The sequence below is a fragment of the Pleurodeles waltl genome, chromosome 5, assembly GCF_031143425.1.
Source record: "Pleurodeles waltl isolate 20211129_DDA chromosome 5, aPleWal1.hap1.20221129, whole genome shotgun sequence".
Taxonomy (NCBI): Eukaryota; Metazoa; Chordata; class Amphibia; order Caudata; family Salamandridae; genus Pleurodeles; species Pleurodeles waltl.
The window spans coordinates 1152034115-1152054049 of NC_090444.1; positions in this window are offsets into that span (position 1 = coordinate 1152034115).

The window sequence follows — 19935 nt, forward strand, 5'->3', positions numbered from 1 at the left end:
CTGTTATTTCTGAGATATCAGCTACTACTTCCCGCCACACCTCCTCTAAAAGACTGCACTCCCATACCATATGATAAAAGTGGGCTGACGGGGAACCGCAGCAGGGGCATAGAGGGACAGGCTCAGGGAACATGCATCTCAGCCGGGCTGGTGATAGGTACGTCTGATGAATATAATTGAATTGGGTGTAACGAAACCTAGGGTTCCTTGCCACCTGTCAAGTGTGATAGAGGGTCTGCGACCAATCCTCAGGAGATAGCTGGTTCGGTAGAACAGCGTTCCATCGCCCCCTTACATTTTCCAAACCAGTTTCGGGGAATCAATTTAAGACTTTATAGAGATTTGTTATGACTTTAGTTTGACTGCCATATAGCAACATATGGTGTAGTTCAGGGGAGATAGCTGGTTCCCGGTTGCCCGACGTCCACGCCTTCTTGATTAAACGGCATATAGAGTAGTATGCTATAAATTGACCTGGTACCAAAGATGTGAGGTCTTTCATGGACTCAAACGACATTAAGACGCCTTCCTCGAAGCAATCTCCTACTGTTAATATCCCTGCCTCTGCCCAAGCAGCAGTGGAGTACGCTCTGGACGTGTTGACCCTTCCCGGGAGTTGCCCTAGGGGGATAAGGGGAGAGTATAGGGACTTCATGCGGCCCTTTTGTGTGTACCGTTTCCAGCATTCATGGGCCGCTATCATTAAGGGATTAACGGTGGCACCTTTCACTAAGTTATTCCACAGCCATGTAATCAGCTGCACGCAGTGTAGCTGCGTGGTGGCCCATGCAGATTCTGACGATTCGGGTCTGTGTATCCAATTTAATACCCATTGCAATTGCGCAGAAGCAAATTAAAGTTCGAAGTTGGGGGTACCCAACCCACCATCACTTAATGGTCGGTGCAGGGTGGTGAGTGCTACTTGAGTCCTGCCCTTTCCTCATGTAAGTCCCAGTAGTACTGTATTTAATTCACAGAAAAAGCTTTTGGGCACTGCGACCGGCAATGCCGCAAAATAGTAAAGAAGGCGGGGGAGTAATAACATGTTCGCCACCGCCACTCTGCCTAGCGGCAACAGCAGCAATGAGCGCCAAAAGCGCAAAGATCCCTTCATGGAGTTCAGTGCACGGCCCAGGTTACCATCGCTCAGATCCACGGGTTTATGATAAATGTGAACTCCTAGGTATTTAAATGTATCAAAACACCACCTCAGGCGTCCCGTTGGAGCATCTTCCCTCGCCTCCATAGGCCAATCAGTCAGTGGAAACACACAGGATTTATCCCAGTTCACCACTAATCCCGATATTCTCCCATAATCGTATAGCAGGGAAATCACCGAAGACAACGTCTCGCTCCCTCTTTCCACGTATATCAATGCATCGTCTACATAGAGCAAAATAATGTGACGGATTCCAGATCTGCACACCCCCCATTGCTCCCCCACCACTCCCAACCTAGACGCCAGTGGTTCCATCGCAATGGCAAACAACAGGGGAGATAGCGGGCACCCCTGCCTGGTTCCTCTGCTAATGGGGAAGCCTCCCGTTTTCACTCTAGCCCTGGGTTCAGCATATAATGTCTGCACCCAGCGTATGTAGTTGGGGCCAAACCCCATGTCATGCATGGTGACAAACAGGAAGTCCCAGCCTAGTGTATCAAATGCCTTCTCGATGTCTAATGACATTGCCACATTATCGTTTGCCCCCGGTGGAATATCCCGACAATGCTGAGCAGTCTGTGGATATTTAGGAATGTATTGCGTTTTGGGATAAAGCCATTCTGGTCTTCGTGTATTAAGGTATGTATTATGGGGGCAAGCCTGTTCGCCAAAACTCTGCCCAGAATTTTGCAATCTAAGTTTAGGAGAGAAAGCGGTCTGTACGACCTAACGTCTGCGGGATCACACTCCTGCTTAGGAAGGACCACTATATATGCTTCTCTTTGCCAGGGCGGGAGCAGACTGCGGGACCACGCTTCCTCAAATACCGCCAATAGATGGGGTTTCAGGTGTTTTGAGTAAGTGATGTAATACTCTATTGGCAAGCCTTCTATTCCTGGTGCTTTATTTGGAGACATCTGTGCTATGGCCACCTCCACCTCCTCTGTTTTTAGAGGAGCCTCTAATGTCTCCTTATCTAGCTGTGACAACTGGGCGAGGGGCGCCCCCCAAGAAAAGACCCCAGTTGTTGGGTAGTGCATGTGGTTTGCCCCTATACAGGCCCATGTAGCAGTCCTTAAACGCTTTGTTGATCGCTTCCTGGCTGGTGGCCGTAGTTCCATCAGCCAGGATGATAGCTCCTATAGGAGCTTGCTGACGATCCTCACGAAGGAGCCATGCCAGCAGTCTCCCCGATCTGTCACCTTCTGTTTGTAAGCGCACCAGTTGGTAGTTGTAATCATGCCGGCAAAGCCATAAATCCGCCTCATCATATTTCGTATGCAGAGCTCTGAGTTCTGTGTATGGTGCCTCATTTTGAGCCACCGCAACTTCCAGAGATTTCATTTCTTTTTCCAACTTGGCAACCTCAACATGAAGGGTGCGCCGCACTCCCCAAGTGGCCGATAGACAGTAACCCTGAACGATAACTTTATGTGCATCCCACTCCGTCGCTCTTGTTTCTGTAGAGCCCCTATTTGTTTCCCAGTACTGTCTTATTGTTGTATTCAATTCTTCCCTAAATGCCTGATCCTGGAGGGCCTCCACCTGCAGGCACCAGGTGGGGATCACGGAACGTCTCCTACCCCATCGTAGTGTCATCATTAGCGGAGAGTGATCAGATAGTGCTTTGGCTAAATATCCAGAGTCATTAACTAGAGAGCATATATCTTGGGTCCCCCATATAATGTCTATCCTGGTGTATACCTTGTGGGGTGCAGAGTAGAATTAATATTCCCTTTGCGTCAGGTATCTGATGTGCCAGATGTCTTATAGTCTCATGTCTCCCGCCCATGTCAACAGTGGACTAGTGACGCTCCCATGTGTCAACTTCCCCGGGGGTGGTGTTGATCGATCCACCAATATATCCGGTATGCTATTAAAGTCGCCCACCCACACGGCCTGCGCTTCGGGATTCACCAGCAGTGCTGGTGTCAGTGTGCATAGAAATTCAGTCAACGCGCTGTTGGGGGCGTAGATCCCTATTATTGTGAGTTGTCTGCCATCTAATTGTCCTTCTATTACCACATATCTGCCCCCCTGATCTATCCTGTGGGTGTGTTGGACATACGGTACCCCCTGTGCTATCCACACCAATATCCCCCTTGCATAGGCTGAAAATGATGTGCCTAAAATCTGTCCTCCCAAGCGCCCCCTTACTGTGCCCAAATCAGCCTCCAATAGGTGTGTCTCCTGTAGGATGGCAATGTGTACCCTTTGACGTTTGAGGTGAGTGTAAATTCAGTGTCTCTTGCCCTGTGCTGCCATACCTCGCATTTTCCGCGTGATTATGTTGTATTCATGCATAACGAGGATTGCACCCTGAAACGCGTCCTGTTGTGGAATATTTCTGCGTGTGTTATGTTCCGGATTTCAGCTCCACCACAAGTTGTACTGTTCCATTTCTGAGATTTACTGTAAACTAAGAGCTGTAGTAGTATACTTTGCAATTTAGGTAGACCTAGTGAACATGAACAAAACCATTCCCACCCGCTACCCACCCCTTCAAACCCCCAACAACTGTGGCATACTTGTACTTTTCTAACTGCCATCCTTGATAGCAAAAAAACACAGCACACTTCTAACAGTGAAAAACTGTATCCATGTGGATAACTTCTGAGGAGTCATGGTAATATTTGGAGGTGGCCCTTGTATGGGGCCCCCAACATTGAAGCAGAAAGTGAACGTGCCGGCGCTCCCAGGGTGCCTAGCCTTTGTCACTCAGGGCTCAATATTGTTTGTTACAAGTGTACGGAGAGAGAGGGCTAACCAGCTAATACTTATATTTAAAGGCAGTGACATTCCTGTCTTACTCAGCCCCTCAGTCTCAAGGTTGAACTGTAATGCCACGGAGCACAATAAAGAATGAGGCAGTTCCACTGTTCTTTCCTCTGGACAATCACAGTGCATCTGCAGATCTGGGCGTGAGCTTCGGACCCCTCAGTGCCTCCAGAACCGTCGAGTCAGAGCTAGCCGAGTCCGAGTCCATATGGTCGCTTAGATTAGCCTGTAGCACACCAAAGGAGTTTTGCACGTGCAAAGTCGCTTCCTTCAACACTTTTGCCCTCTCGGCCACAGCTTGTTTTTCGGTAGGTTGTGCCTTTGAGCGCTTCCTGGGTCTCCTCCGTGCCGGCGATGTGAGCCATGCATCACCATCCCCTGCCCCCTCCTGGGACTGTGCCATGCCTTTGGTGTGCATCCATGTCCAAGCATCTTCTGGGGGTGGTGAACAAGTGAGTTAGATCGTCCAAGATCACTCTCAGTTTAGCAGGAAACATCAGGGCATAGTTAATATTGTGCTTGCGAAGGCACTGTTTGATTTTCATGTAAGAATTGCGTTGTCGCTGAACTTCTTGGGTAAAATCTGGGTAGGCAGTGATAGAGGACCCCTCGTATTGAATAGGACCTTTACTGCGAAAATGTTGAAGTATCGCATCTCGATCTCTGTAGTTTAGGAATCGTGCAAACATCGGTCTAGGTGGTAGCCCTGGAGCTGGTTGTCTCCCCGGGACTCTGTGTCCCCGTTTCACGGAGAAAAACTTTGATGGGTCACCATGCAGTACCTCTTTGATCAGCCATTGCTCCAGGAACAGTTCTGAGTTTTGCCCTTCCGATCTTTTGGGAAATCCCAAAAAGCGGACATTATTGCGGCACGACCTGCCCTCAGCCTCCTCAGCACGTCTCCAAAGGACCTTCACCTCAGAGCCCAAGCGCTGGATTTGTTTCTGGTTCACTGCGACCAGTTGGTCCAGCCCGCCCAGCGTGTCCTCCACTGTTCTGACTCTCTCCGTCAGATTACGGTGATCCACCCTTCGTAGGTTGAGGTCTTGGGATTCTGTGTCAATTCTGTATTCTAGCCAGGATTTAGTGTCCATGATCGCTTGCAAAATTTTCTCGAATTGGGTCGAGTGGGCTTGTAGCGTGGTTTCTAGGGATTGTAGACTAGGCATTGTTTGCTGCCCTCCCGGTAGCACTGCGGTTACAGGACGTTCTTGGGCCTTAGCTGTCTTTGACTTCCCCGCCATGACCTCCGATCAGTATCTCTTCACCGTCTTCTGGATCAATGCTCCAGTGCGTGGTTTGCGCATCAAGTTTCCCCAGGGGATCTGCACCTACGATCCATTGGAAAATCACTCAATACCGGCCAGACCACTCCGCATCAGCAGAAGCCACCACGGATAGTGAGGCTCAGAGTTAAAAAAGCGCCCAGTTCAAAACAGCGGTCAGTGTTGAGGCTGATATACCTGTCAGAGCGTATTATTAGATATGGCAACAATGACTTCTATTTAGCTGCACATTCCTATTGGTTGAGCTAGTTGAAAAGATGGTGCTCTAAACAGTATACACGTACCTGCTGCCAGAGTACATATACTGGCAAGAAGATAAACTTCAACCAGTTATTCACAAAACAAAAGATAAATAGTGGAGCACACCTATACCATAATTATTGAACTCTACCCAAAACAGTATCAATACAAACCTATATCAATATAGACTTATTTTTTTAAATGTCAAAAATATTTTTATATTAATAATTGTTGGAAATGGCCCTTCTGCAGGGTTATCCCCAGACTTTTTGCCTTCCTCCTTCTCTTTTTCTGACCTCATTTTTTCTGGTTTTTAGACTCTGCGCACTTTACCACTGCTAACCAGTGCTAAAGTGCATATGCTCTCTCCCTTTAAACATGGTAACATTGGATCATACCCAATTGGACTATTTAATGTACTTATAAGTCCCTAGTAATGTGCACTATATGTGCCTAGGGCCTGTAGATTAAATGCTACTAGTGGGCCTGCAGCACTGGTTGTGCCACCCACTTAAGTAGCCCCTTTACCTTGTCTCAGGCCTGCCATTGCAAGGCCTGTGTGTGCAGTTTCTCTGTCACCTCGACTTGGCATTTAAAAGTACTTGCCAAGACTAAACCTCCCCTTTCTCTACATATAAGTCACCTCTAATTAGTGCCCTAGGTAACCCCTAGGGCAGAGTGCTGTGTGGGTGAAAGGCAGGACATGTACCTGTGTAGTTTACATGTCCTGGTAGTGTAAAACTCCTTAAATCGTTTTTACACTACTGTGAGGCCTGCTCCCTTCATAGGCTAACATTGGGGCTGCCCTCATACATTATTGGAGTGGTAGCTGCTGATCTGAAATGAGTAGGAAGGTCATATTTAGTATGGCCAGAAGGGTAATACAAAATCCCGCTGACTGGTGAAGTTGGATTTAATATTACTATTCCAGAAATGCCACTTTTAGAAAGTGAGCATTTCTTTGCACTTAAATCTTTCTGTGCCTTACAATCCACATCTGGCTGGGTTTAGTTGACAGCTCCTTGTGCATTCACTCAGACACACCCCAAACACAGGGTACTCAGCCTCACTTGCATACATCTGCATTTTGAATGGGTCTTCCTGGGCTGGGAGGGTGGAGGTCCTGCCCTCACACAAAGGACTGCCACACCCCCTATTGGGACCCTGGCAGACAGGATTGAACTGAAAGGGGACCTGGTGCACTTCTAAGTCACTCTTTGATGTCTCCCCCACTTCAAAGGCATATTTGGGTATAAAACAGGGCCTCTGCCCTACCACCTCAGACACTTGCTGGAGAAGAAACCTGAACCAGAACCTGCATCCTGCCAAGAAGAACTGCCTGGCTGCTCAAGGACTCACCTGACAGCTTTCTACAAAGGACTGCTGCCTTGCTGTTCGCCTGCTGCCTTGCTGAACTCTTGCCTTGCTGCAGAAGTGCTCTCCAAGGGCTTGAATAGAGCTTGCCTCCTGTTCCCTGAAGTCTCAGGACCAAAAAGACTTCCATCTTTCAACTGGACTCCTTGTGCGCCGACAAATTAGACGCACAGCTTGCTCCGTTGTGAAAAATTCACCGCACGCCGATCTGGAAAGATGCCGCTCGACCCCGCAAGGAAAAGATCGACGCGACCCCTGCGGTGCGACTGGAACTTTGATGCACAGGCCGCCTGGACAACGCCGCCTGACTTCCAGAGAGGAAATCGATGCAACGCCTGCCGTGAGAGAGAAAATTCCACGCACAGCCCACCGGAACGACGTGCAGCCGGACAACAAGCCCAGGAATCCACGCACAGACCCCGGGGCGTCTGAAAACCCTGCGACCCACAGAGGAGACTGTCTGTGCGCCGGAAATCGACGCAACGTCTTCTCCCTGTGAAAAATAATGATGCAAGTCCGAGTGTGAAGGGGCGAAACTGACGTACACACCATTTTTCCACGCATCTCCTCCTCTGTGCCCCTTTGCAGAGATTTTTCACTCCAAACCAGGTACTTTGTGCTTGAAAGAGACTTTGGCGGTCATTCTGACCCTGGCGGTCAAGACCGCCAGGGCGGAGGACCGCGGGAGCACCGCCGACAGGCCGGCGGTGCTCCAATGGGGATTCCGACCGCGGCGGTAAAGCCGCGGTCGGACCGGCACCACTGGCGGGCTCCCGCCAGTGTACTGCCGCCCCATTGAATCCTCCACGGCGGCGCAGCTTGCTGCGCCGCCGAGGGGATTCCGACCCCCCCTACCGCCATCCAGATCCCGGCGGTCCGACCGCCGGGATCCGGATGGCGGTAGGGGGGGTCGCGGGGCCCCTGGGGGCCCCTGCAGTGCCCATGCCACTGGCATGGGCATTGCAGGGGCCCCCGTAAGAGGGCCCCTAAATGTATTTCACTGTCTGCTGCGCAGACAATGAAATACGCGACGGGTGCAACTGCACCCGTCGCACAGCTTCCACTCCGCCGGCTCGATTCCGAGCCGGCTTCATCGTGGAAGCCTCTTTCCCGCTGGGCTGGCGGGCGAACCTGAAGGCGACCGCCCGCCAGCCCAGCGGGAAAGTCAGAATTACCGCCGCGGTCTTTCGACCGCGGAACGGTAAGCTGACGGCGGGACTTTGGCGGGCGGCCTCCGCCGCCCGCCAAGGTCAGAATGAGGGCCTTTGTTTGCTTTTTAAAGACTTAAGACACTTCATTTCACTTTTCAGTGATATCTCTACAATTTCTTATTGCATCTTTTATCATTTTTGACCTGCAAATACTCAGATAAATATTAAATATTTTTCTAAACACTGTGTGGTGTATTTTTGTGGTGCTATATTGTGTTATTGTATGATTTATTGCACAAATACTTTACACATTGCCTTCTAAGTTAAGCCTGACTGCTCAGTGCCAAGCTACCAGAGGCTGGGCACAGGATAGTTTGGATTGTGTGTGACTTACCCTGACTAGAGTGAGGGTCCTTGCTTGGACAGGGTGTGACCTGACTGCCAACCAAAGACCCCATTTCTAACATTGGTGATCAGCGGTGAGGATAGGACTTGTATTTGTGCAGTGACAGACAGTAGCTAAGTATTTCACTACCTACCCACAGTTGAAGGTCAACTTGATGTTTATCTCTTTTTGCAAATTCGTTTTTCCTGACAATTTTCTAAGACTAAATTCTCACTCAACATGTCTCTGGCTGGGTCTCAAGCAGGAGATTTTGACCTAGCCCTGGTAGAGACATATACTGTCAAACAGCTAAAAAGGTTCTGCAAGGAGATGAGTGTACCCACCCAAGGGGCCTCCAGAAAGGAGGACTTTCAAGTGGCGCTGAGGGCCTGGGCAGAAGCCCATTTAGAAGAGGATGATGAGGAAGAGGAGCCAGAAAATGGCCCCTCAGAGGATTTTTTGCCTGTTACCACTGCAATTGTGCCCCCTTCCAGACCAGGGAGCAGTGTCTCTGATCAAGGCCTGACCGCAGAGGAAAGGAGAGAGGAGAGGGAGTTCCAATTACAAATGGCAAGGCTGAAAATTGAGGCTCAACAGGAAGAAAAAAGAGCAGAGAGAGAAGCCAAGCAAGCTGAAGCTGCAGCTGAGAGAGCCTTGGCTGAAAAGAAACTTTTGTTGGCTCATGAACTGAGTCTCAAGGAGCTGGATCTCAAGGCAAGACAGTCTGAGTCCAACAGTGATGGTGGCAGCATACATACAGGACCTGTTGGAGAGAAAAAGGTTCATATACCCAAAAGTGTGGTGCCCAGTTTTGTGGTGGGAGATGATATTGACAAGTGGCTGGCTGCCTATGAAGTTGCACTAAGGGCTCATGGGGTTCCTGAAGGGCAATGGGGGGCGGCCTTTTGGTTCTATGTACCCCCAGAGGGAGGGGACACACTCCTTACACTAGACCCACATGATCATTATAAGTATCCTGTCATGAAGACTGCTTTACTGGCCAACTTTGGACTGACCCCTGAGAGATACTGTCAGAGGTTTAGGGACAATACCAAACTTTCCACACAAACCTGGGTTGATTGTTTTGATTTCTCCAATAAGGTACTGAACGGTTGGGTGCGGGGCAGCAAAGTAGATGATTACAAAGGGTTATATGACTTGATTCAGAGAGAGCATATGCTCAGTATTTCTTTTACAGAGTTGCGCCAGCACTTGATAGATAGTAAGCTGACTGATCCCAGGAAGCTTGCTGAGGAGGCGGGCCTCTGGACTAGCACCAGAGTCTCCAAAAAGGTATCTGGGAGTGACCCCAAGAAGGGTGATTCCGGTTCCCCCCAACAGAGTGAGGGGGAGGTTAGAGATGACCCAGACAAGTCCCAGAGTAAGGGGGGAGGAAAGGGTTCCCAGGCCCCATCTGAGGAACAGGGTGGTGGTTCTGGTGGGCAGTGGCCCAAAGCATCCCATTCCCAACCCCGCTGCTTTGAGTGTTCCCAGCTAGGACACAGGAAGGGGGACTCTGTCTGTCCAAATAAATCACCCAGTATTGGGTCCTCTACAGGGGTGGCCCATGTGGCCTTAGGGGAAAGTAGTTCCCAGGGGCAGGTCCTAGACCATGCCTTCATCTCCTTTAGTTGGGAGGTGGACTCAGAGGGTAAACTGGTGATCCCTGAGGGTGGGAGTCATCACTTCCACCGGGTGGGAGTGAATGGGGTCTCAGTCACCGCTCTGAGAGACACAGAGGCTAGTCTTACCATGATGGTGGAGAGACTAGTATCACCAGAGGAGTACACCGGACAGGTGTGTAGAGTGACTCCAGCCATTGGGGAAGATTTCTTCCGCCCCATGGCCCGGGTGTCCCTAGTGTGGGGTGGGGAGGTGACCCAGAGGCGGGTCATAGTTAGTCTCCAGCTGCCCATTGACTGCATTCTCGGGAATGAGTTTCCCCTAGTGTCAGGAGAGCTGAGAAGGTTGACCCCTAAGGGTGCCCTGACAGTTCAGATGTCTGGCAGTACCACTCCCCAGAGGAGGGTATGTGAGCCCAGATGTGGAGACACGGTGAGGAAGGACTCACCCCTGTCCTCTGTTCAGCTTCAGGATGCAGACCCTGGGCTGAGTGACCGGTATCAGGGACCCACCCCTGAACTGGTGAGAATGGAGAAGGGGTGCAAGACCCCTGGGGCCACTGCCCCCCATTTTGCAATGCTTCAGGAGCCCCTTGGGAGCTCCCTACCAGACCCCCAGTTGGAGAAGAAGCTCATCCAGCGGCCCCCCTCAGGGTCTCCACTTAGCAGTGGATGGTGTGGAGCCTGGCTCATGACACTGACAGCTGTCAATGGCGTCTGTTGGTTTCTGTCCCTATGGGCAGAGTTTTCCCTGGGTTGGGGACAGAAGTCAGACCCAAGGAATGGAACGGGCCACATCACTTTGTTGGCCATGGTGGTACTGTCTGCATACTGGGATGCATCTGTGAGCATGTTAAAATTAGGAGCTTCACAGATGGGGTCCTCAGGTGATGAGAAGGGTTCCCCATGGGCCAGTTCCGTGGCCCCATAGAGTATAGACAAAGAAGCCTCACTGAGTTCAGAAAGGCGTAGAACTGGCAAGTGCCCCTGCAGTAGTGGGCCATTGTCCATGTTCTATCGCCTTAAGCAGGGAAGTCCATCAGAGTGTTGATTAGCCTACCCTGGCTTTAGGCTGGAAGGGGGATATGTTGGAAATGGCCCTTCTGCAGGGTTATCCCCAGACTTTTTGCCTTCCTCCTTCTCTTTTCTGACCTCATTTTTGCTGGTTTTTAGACTCTGCACACTTTACCACTGCTAACCAGTGCTAAAGTGCATATGCTCTCTCCCTTTAAACATGGTAACATTGGATCATACCCAATTGGACTATTTCATTTACTTATAAGTCCCTAGTAATGTGCACTATATGTGCCTAGGGCCTGTAGATTAAATCCTACTAGTGGGCCTGCAGCACTGGTTGTGCCACCCACTTAAGTAGCCCCTTTACCTTGTCTCAGGCCTGCCATTGCAAGGCCTGTGTGTGCAGTTTCACTATCACCTCGACTTGGCATTTATAAGTATTTGCCAAGACTAAACCTCCCCTTTCCCTACATATAAGTCACCTCTAATGAGTGCCCTAGGTAACCCCTTGGGCAGGGTGCTGTGTGGGTGAAAGACAGGACATGTACCTGTGTAGTTTACATGTCCTGGTAGTGTAAAACTCCTAAAATCGTTTTTACACTACTGTGAGGCCTCTCCCTTCATAGGCTAACATTGGGGCTGCCCTCATACATTATTGAAGTGGTAGCTGCTGATCTGAAAGGAGTAGGAAGGTCATATTTAGTCTGGCCAGAATGGTAATACAAAATCCTTCTGACTGGTGAAGTTGGATTTAATACTACTATTCCAGAAATGCCACTTTTAGAAAGTGAGCATTTCTTTGCACTTAAATCTTTCTGTGCCTTACAGCCCACGTCTGGCTGGGTTTAGTTGACAGTTCCTTGTGCATTCACTCAGACACACCCCAAACACAGGGTACTCAGCCTCACTTGCATACATCTGCATTTTGAATGGGTCTTCCTGGGCTGGGAGGGTGGAGGGCCTGCCCTCACACAAAGGACTGCCACACCCCCTACTGGGACCCTGGCAGACAGGATTGAACTGAAGGGGGACCTGGTGCACTTCTAAGCTACTCTTTGAAGTCTCCCCCACTTCAAAGGAACATTTGGGTATAAAACAGGGCCTCTGCCCTACCACCTCAGACACTTGCTGGAGAAGAAACCTGAACCAGAACCTGCATCCTGCCAAGAAGAACTGCCTGGCTGCTCAAAGGACTCACCTGACTGCTTTCTACAAAGGACTGCTGCCTTGCTGTTGGCCTGCTGCCTTGCTAAACTCCTGTCTTGCTGCAGAAGTGCTCTCCAAGGGCTTGGATAGAGCTTGCCTCCTGTTCCCTGAAGTCTCAGGACCAAAAAGACTTCCATCTTTCAACTGGACTCCTTGTGCGGCGAAAAATTAGACGCACAGCTTGCTCCGCTGTGAAAAATTCACTGCACGCCGATCCGGAAAGACGGCGCTCGACCCCGCAAGGAAAAGATCGACGTGACGCCTGCGGTGCGACTGGAACTTTGACGCACGGGCCGCCTGGACAACGCCGCCAGACTTCCAGAGAGGAAATCGACGCGACGCCTGCCGTGAGGGAGAAAATTCCACGCACAGCCCACCGGAACGACGCGCTGCCGGACAACAAGCCCAGGAATCCACGCACAGACCCCGGGGCGTCTGAAAACCCCGCGACCCACAGAGTAGACTGTCCGCGCGCCAGAAATCGACACAACGTCTTCCCCGCGTGAAAAATAACGACGCAAGTCCGTGTGTGAAGGGACGAAACCGAAGCACACACCATTTTTCCAAGCATCTCCTCCTCTGCGGCCCTTTGCGGAGATTTTTCCCTCCAAACCAGGTACTTTGTGCTTGAAAGAGACTTTGTTTGCTTTTTAAAGACTTAAGACACTTCATATCACTTTTTCAGTGATATCTCTACAATTTCTTAGTGCATCTTTTATCATTTTTGACCTGCAAATACTCAGATAAATATTATATATTTTTCTAAACACTGTGTGGTGTATTTTTGTGGTGCTATATTGTGTTATTTTATGATTTATTGCACAAATACTTTACACATTGCCTTCTAAGTTAAGCCTGAATGCTCAGTGCCAAGCTACCAGAGGGTGGGCACAGGATAATTTGGATTGTGTGTGACTTACCCTGACTAGAGTGAGGGTCCTTGCTTGGACAGGGGGTAACCTGACTGCCAACCAAAGACCCCATTTCTAACAATAATAAAACCTGGCATGTGGTAAGCAAGTTCAAAACAAACATTTTATTAAACAAAAAGAAAACACAATTCATATCCAAAGAAAACAAATCAACCAACCTAACCAAATTGGTATCACAGATTACATGACTCTGTACCAAGTTCAAAGGATTTGATCACTTCTAAAGCCCATTCAATAAAAAGTCCAGCAGAGAACAATCTTTGCCAATTTTAACAGGATTCAGCCAGTAGTTTGAAGTTTGCAGGATTCAGCCGACACGTGTTTTGTCCTGATATAGGACTTTTTCAAGGCTCTTATTGTAACAGATAATCCAATTTCCTCTCTCGTCTCATAGCTTTCAGATAATCATCTATCAAGCAAGTATGATCCAATTTTGTAATGCAAATTAATTCCAAGAGCATCATATTAACCGGAAAATTCCATCGGGATTATGGCCACGTCTCATATTCAAAGCATCACACCAATAACCCTTAATTTTTCACTCAACATTACTCGCACAATGGATGTATCTTATCTGGTTACATTGTATCCTTCAAGATGCGGAAGAGCCTGTGAGAGAGGCCCAATCATTCTGCTTTTTTTGTAGCATTAGGGGACATTCCAGTGCCCAAGTTCGGTGACCAAATCGCCCTCTCTGTTCACTATGTGGGCTGGTGTCTGGGCCCCATCCGGTTAGCCATGGCGGCCCGGTGCCCACACGTCAGGCCCTTGGGCCCACGGGTGTGCTCCCCGTAGTGGCGGTGTATCAATGAAGGAGGAAGGGTGAGGAGGAGAACCCCTACTGCACTATTGTGTATTGTTTCAGGGTTTATGGTAGCGTTTTGTTTGCTTCTGCCTCGTTTTTCTCAGGTCCGTGTCGCTGGGTGTCCTAGGGAGGGGGGAAGGAGGGCCTCTTGGCTGGTGTCAGCCCCCCTTGCTGGCGACCCCCCAGCCACTCACTGCACCCTCTTGGGCCTGAAGTTGACGATCCTCCTGATCGCGGTGCTCTCCAGGGCTCCGCCTCTCAGTGTCCCCCGCGCACGTCAGTCCCAGGCTCCAGTGGCCGGCAAGGCCACTTCTGAGCCGGAGGTCTACTGGTCCACTGGTCCGCGCTTCCGATCTTTTCTTTCCTGGGAGCGCCGATCAGGATTTTTTGTTGGGCCCGGGACGGAGCCTACGTTTCAGGCATCCGTCGCGGCCGCCATCTTGGCCCCGCCCCCCATGTTACCTGTTGATAATGGTAATCTACAGAGTCATTTTTTATGCCTGGCAGACGTGTGGCTGTTAATGGCAATGAATATGGGGGCAACATCACAATAGATATCAATCTGGAATGTTAAAAAAAAACTGTATTAATTAAGATAGTAAATGTGTCAAGTGGACGCCTGGGTACTTTGAGGTTATATAAGATACTGCTGCTTCTACTTTACTATTTTAGTTTTTTTAAAGAAATGCACTAGTCTCAGTATCTTTAGTTTGTTATTTTCTTTCTTTTATATGTTTTTATGAAACAATGTATCTAATAATACAGAATTGTAGCAATATTACTGTATTGTGTCAGGCCTATAGACAGAACCAGATGCTTTTGCAGCCTTCTGCGTAGAGGATTAGCACTCAATCCCACAAAAATTAAGTTTACGACAATTAATCCACACCGGTCCTCCAGAGGGAAGATGACAGTAGACGAGGTTCACCTAGGACAGGTATCACACTTTGATTATCTGGGTGTTAGATTGATTGATAAGCTGTCATGTGGTGTCCAATTGAAGAAAAGTTTGGCTATTGTGCACCAATAGGCATCTCACGGGGATTGGTGTCACCTGCCTTAACCTTATATAAATCTGAGGCAAGAACAGCTGCTACCTATGGAGCAGAGATTTGGGATTACACAGATGCAGTAATTCTTACTAAATCCGAGAATACATTTATCAGGACATTCTTCAATCTACCAGTGAGTACCCCTCTTACACCTCTAAGATTCGATTTGGCACTAGACCCATCCATCTGGTCACTTTACTTAAACCTGTGATATACTGGGTCCCGGCTGTGGTCAATAGCGGAGCTGGCCCCGTATCAGAAGACAATTAGGGAGTTGATTGCATTCGACAAGCAAGTGCGAACACCCTCGTTAAAACATATTAAGGAATTGTCTGAGAGGGTGGGCGAACGGCGCTCTGCTCCAGGAGAAATAGCTAAAGGTAATATGCAGCAACTGAAGCAAATATACTGGGACAATACTGTGCACCGGATCTGCGAAGAATATGCTATAGGGAATATTACAGGGTAATTCTTGAAATTTTTAAGGGTTTACAATGTTTGAACCCTATACGGATAGAATGGCTCCTTATCAAGCAAAATCTTTATATGTTCAATTCATATTCAGTATTCTTCCTTTAAAAACAAATACCTCGAAGTGGGACAAATCGGGTTTCTCTTCAAATTGCTCCCCGTTTTGTCTGCACATCGAAGAGACGGATGTACATTTTTTCCCCCAACTATTACTCTGCGATGGATTATTGTTGTGTGCAAGACTGAGGGCGTAAGGCAATACTGGGGAGCTCTTAGGATCTTAAAGAGTGATCCCAAGGAACAAATAGTGTTTGCTGTCTCTCGTTACTTATACTGGGCATAGATCCTGCATGTAAAAGCTGTCTCCCCAAAGGTCATGACGACCTAGAAATTAACCTGGGATGATTTTCCCTTTTTGTAAGCACTTTTTGGGTCACTTAATGGGTCAAGCATGTATGGATAATTGTATATTGAATGAACTCCCTGGTTACAGTTTATCACATTGACAGGTTTTTATTATGAATCTATGTAAAGTCTGATATTAGCTATCTCATTAAGGGTACTATGATTTGAACCTCCCTGTTAATCTCTCATAGGGGTTGTATTATAAAATCTCTGTGCTGGTAGCAAGGTCGTGAGAGGATGATGAAATAGTGATGATTAATTCTATGTGCATATCGCAAATTGCATTTAATGTTTTAATGAGCTTGTATTGTATGCTGATTGTAATACTTTTATACCTTGTAGCTGAAATAAAGTGATATCATATACAATATATACTGTATTGTGTTCTCTTTTTCTTATTTCTAAAATTAATTGTACATTTTTATTTGATTTCTCTTGACGGGGAAGGTGTGTTGTGTTCTGCTTGACGGGAGGGAACTTGGAATGTGGGAATGGTTCTTGGTGCGGCCATGGTGAGAGAATGGAGGAGGAGTGCAGGAGACTGTTGACGCTCCTGTCTTATCTTGTAAGAATAAACCTTCGATTTACCGCATACTGTGCCATTTTTATAGTGCTCCTCATAACACCATCAATATATCACTGTAAGAATTGTATGGGCAGGTTATACATATGCATTACACAAACAAATGTAATTCACACAGGCAAAATAGAAAGTGAGGCCAAAGTACAAAAGTATTTACGGGTCCCTAAAATAGAACTTTAGGAGTACTGTTTTGTATACTTTACGTAAGTTTTGAATCGATCGAAACATCCAGTTCCCTATAGTAAAAGTGCAATGAGGGCATGACCCTTACTTACTGTTACCTGCTTTTGTGAATCGGCCCGTGTTTCTTGGTTGTTTTTTCCTGCTAGAGACAATGTAACCGACAACTAGACAGCACAGGTGAACCTTGGACTTTGGGCAAACTATTAGTACAGCTGTTGCACAAGTTTGTAAACAGCTCGAGCAGAGGGTGAGCAAACGAAGCATCACCTGACACAGTACAAAATGCAAAAGTATCAGAGGAAACCGGGGAACTCTGTATTTTAACTCCCACTGCTGCCTTTCTTGCGGGGAAGGTTATGGTTATTTCCACTTGTATAGGTAGCCAGTAGCGGATCTTGGGGGGGGGAGGGGAGCTTGGAGGGATGACTCATAAACGAGGGAGGGGCAAATAGTAGAGTTATTCAGCATTGCCTTTGTAAATTGTGGAAACATTAAACAGGGACAGATGCTGGTAAACAAATTAAAGAAAGAAATTAAGTCACATCTTATAGTTTCTTGAAATTGTACTATTGTAGCAAAATTGTTTATGTGGCGGAAAGCACGGTAGCAGCTGGCAGCTGGATAGTATGCTACTATGTGGAAGTGCCATGGATGGAAAATATGTGCTTGTCATGTGGTCTACGTGGATAGTTTATGATATTGTATATAAGGGCTAGAGTTCTGCACTTGTGTTTTTGTCTCTGATGCTATGCATGAATTCGTAGCAAAACAGTGAGTACTTGGTCGCCTAAACATTAAAAGGCTGGTAGGTGTATGGATAGGAAGTGTATGAATGCATTGTGGCACTCGTGTCATGTGTTTTGGTGTGCTGAATGCATGGCAGGGACTGCTCACATCACATTGCCATAAACATGCCTAGGCATCAGTGTAGGAGAAATTGTGCAGCTATGTATGCGGATTCCTGACATCTTTGGAGATTTATGTGACCTACAGTTTCTTTCCATTGACTGTGGTGCATAGGGATGGGTTGAGAGATATTGGTTACTACATTTGAAGGTGATAGGGGTGTCAGAGCAATAACCTATAGGACAGGCATTACACAACAAACCCTGGTATAGGCTCTGAGAATTGCCCCAAGAGCGGCATGATGTGATCCATAGGAAAGAATAGTTTATGATCGGTCATTGAATATACATTGATGGGTCAATTGTAGAGGGAACAGAGGAAAAGATATGGTGGTTAAATCATAGGCTATGCCTTGTACAATCTACCCAAGTGAGGCACAGATTGACCCATGGCGGTGGGCATTCTACATCAAGTCATGATACGTGTTATGAGGATTTAGAAAGGACTGGGTGATGAGTACTTCCAGGGGCGATTATGAGGGGGTGACACAGCCCAAGGAAGAGTGGCTTGTATTTTACATGAATGATGCTGTTTGCTAAAAAGATGGGCAGATTGTATGCATACATTATGGGGGTTATTCTAACTTTGGAGGAGGTGTTAATCCGTCCCAAAAGTGACGGAAAAGTGACGGATTTACCACCAGCCGTATTACGAGTCCATTATATCCTATGGAACTCGTAATACGGCTGGTGGTATATCCGTCACTTTACCGTCACTTTTGGGACGGATTAACACTCCTACAAAGTTAGAATAACCCCCTATGTTTCCAGTAGGCTTTAAACAAATTACATGGTGTTACAATAGCAGTACAACAACTAGACTTTATGCAGTTGTTGCAATCTTTTAATTCAAATGAGCCCTGCATAGAGTAGACAGTGTAGTCTTCATCTCATTCCTGAAAAGTAGATTGTGATGGGCAGAATGTTTTTAATGTTTGGCAGGCCGTCAGGCTGGTGGACAAATCCTCCTATGGAGATCCAACTGGACAACCTCAAGACTGCTGTGAGCTTCAGGAATTATAGTGCAGCCGTAGTATAAGCCTCTGTGTCCTGCAGAGTCCGACAACAAATTGCATAGGGCACATGTTTTTCTCCCTTCTTGTCCAGTCTGATCATTGTGCCATCATCTGGGAAAGAGCCTGTATCCGATGATTCTTACCTTCTCCAGAGGATAGTTCCAGAGCATAGTCGCTTGTTCAGAGTATGAGGTCCCACTGATGCATTTCATGAACTAGACACAAAACAGGCACACAACAAAAACTTATTTATTTACATTAGATTAAGTTTAATTAGGTGTCTAATATACATCCCACAAAACAATTCAAGTGGTTGTCCCTGTCTCCTGTTTCTGTGTGTCCTCAAAGACTCATAAAGTCAAACTAGAAACCCATCTTTAGCCACAGGAATAACCTCCAGTTGCCTAATAAAAATATCAAACAGTAATATGAAGCATCATTTTCAAACTCTTTGCCTCTCTTCCAAGATATACATAATAAGAGGTAGCCTTGTCTAATCATAAGATAGTTAAAATGCTCAAAGGCAACTATATAGCATTTAAAACCCAAAATGCGTAGTAACTGAAAACCTATCTTAGTATAGTTAATTAAATTTAATACATTATTTTACTTAGTTTGCAATGAACCATGAATCATTTTAGCCAACAAAAATTACAGCCATAAAAGAAACAAACTCTTCAGTTACCAATGATGTATTAAATACCGAAAAGTGTTGTATTAGTTGGTGACGAGTTTTTTACTAAGGAAAGCATTACACGTTATAATGTTGGAATACATATATCTGAGCTCTGGGCTTAACATTCAGGGTACCACATACTTTCAATATTTGTGTGTGGTTCATGACTGAACCTGTTTATCTCTTGTGCATTGCTAAAATGATCATTATTTTCTTGTTCTATGCCACATAGGGCCACATAGGTCCTAATTTAGCTTTTGGTGGTGCAGGAGCTACACCAAACACATGGTTCCCTCACTTCATTTAGTTCTGAGAATTGTACAGTTTCCGACAGTGGAGTCTCTGGTGACTTCATCATCAGAAACCTCTTTCTGACGACCCATGCACCAAAAGGCTGCTGTGGTCCCAGTTGCAGAAACCTCGGCCTGTTTACAGTGGGCTTCCACCACAAAGTTTTCCTTCCCTGAACCACAATACAAGGCATGGGGGACCCAAGCAGGGTAAGAACAAATGTCCTTAGGGCACAAAGAGAGATACATGTTAGGGATTTTGTTTTGTTCTACAGAGAGAAGGCAGTGCTTTATTGGTTTATTTCAGAAGAAAAATACCATGCCTAATGGCATAACCAGCATACTTTTTGGCCAAAAGTGCTCCCTCAAAGAATGAGCACTTTCTGCAAAAGTCTTCTG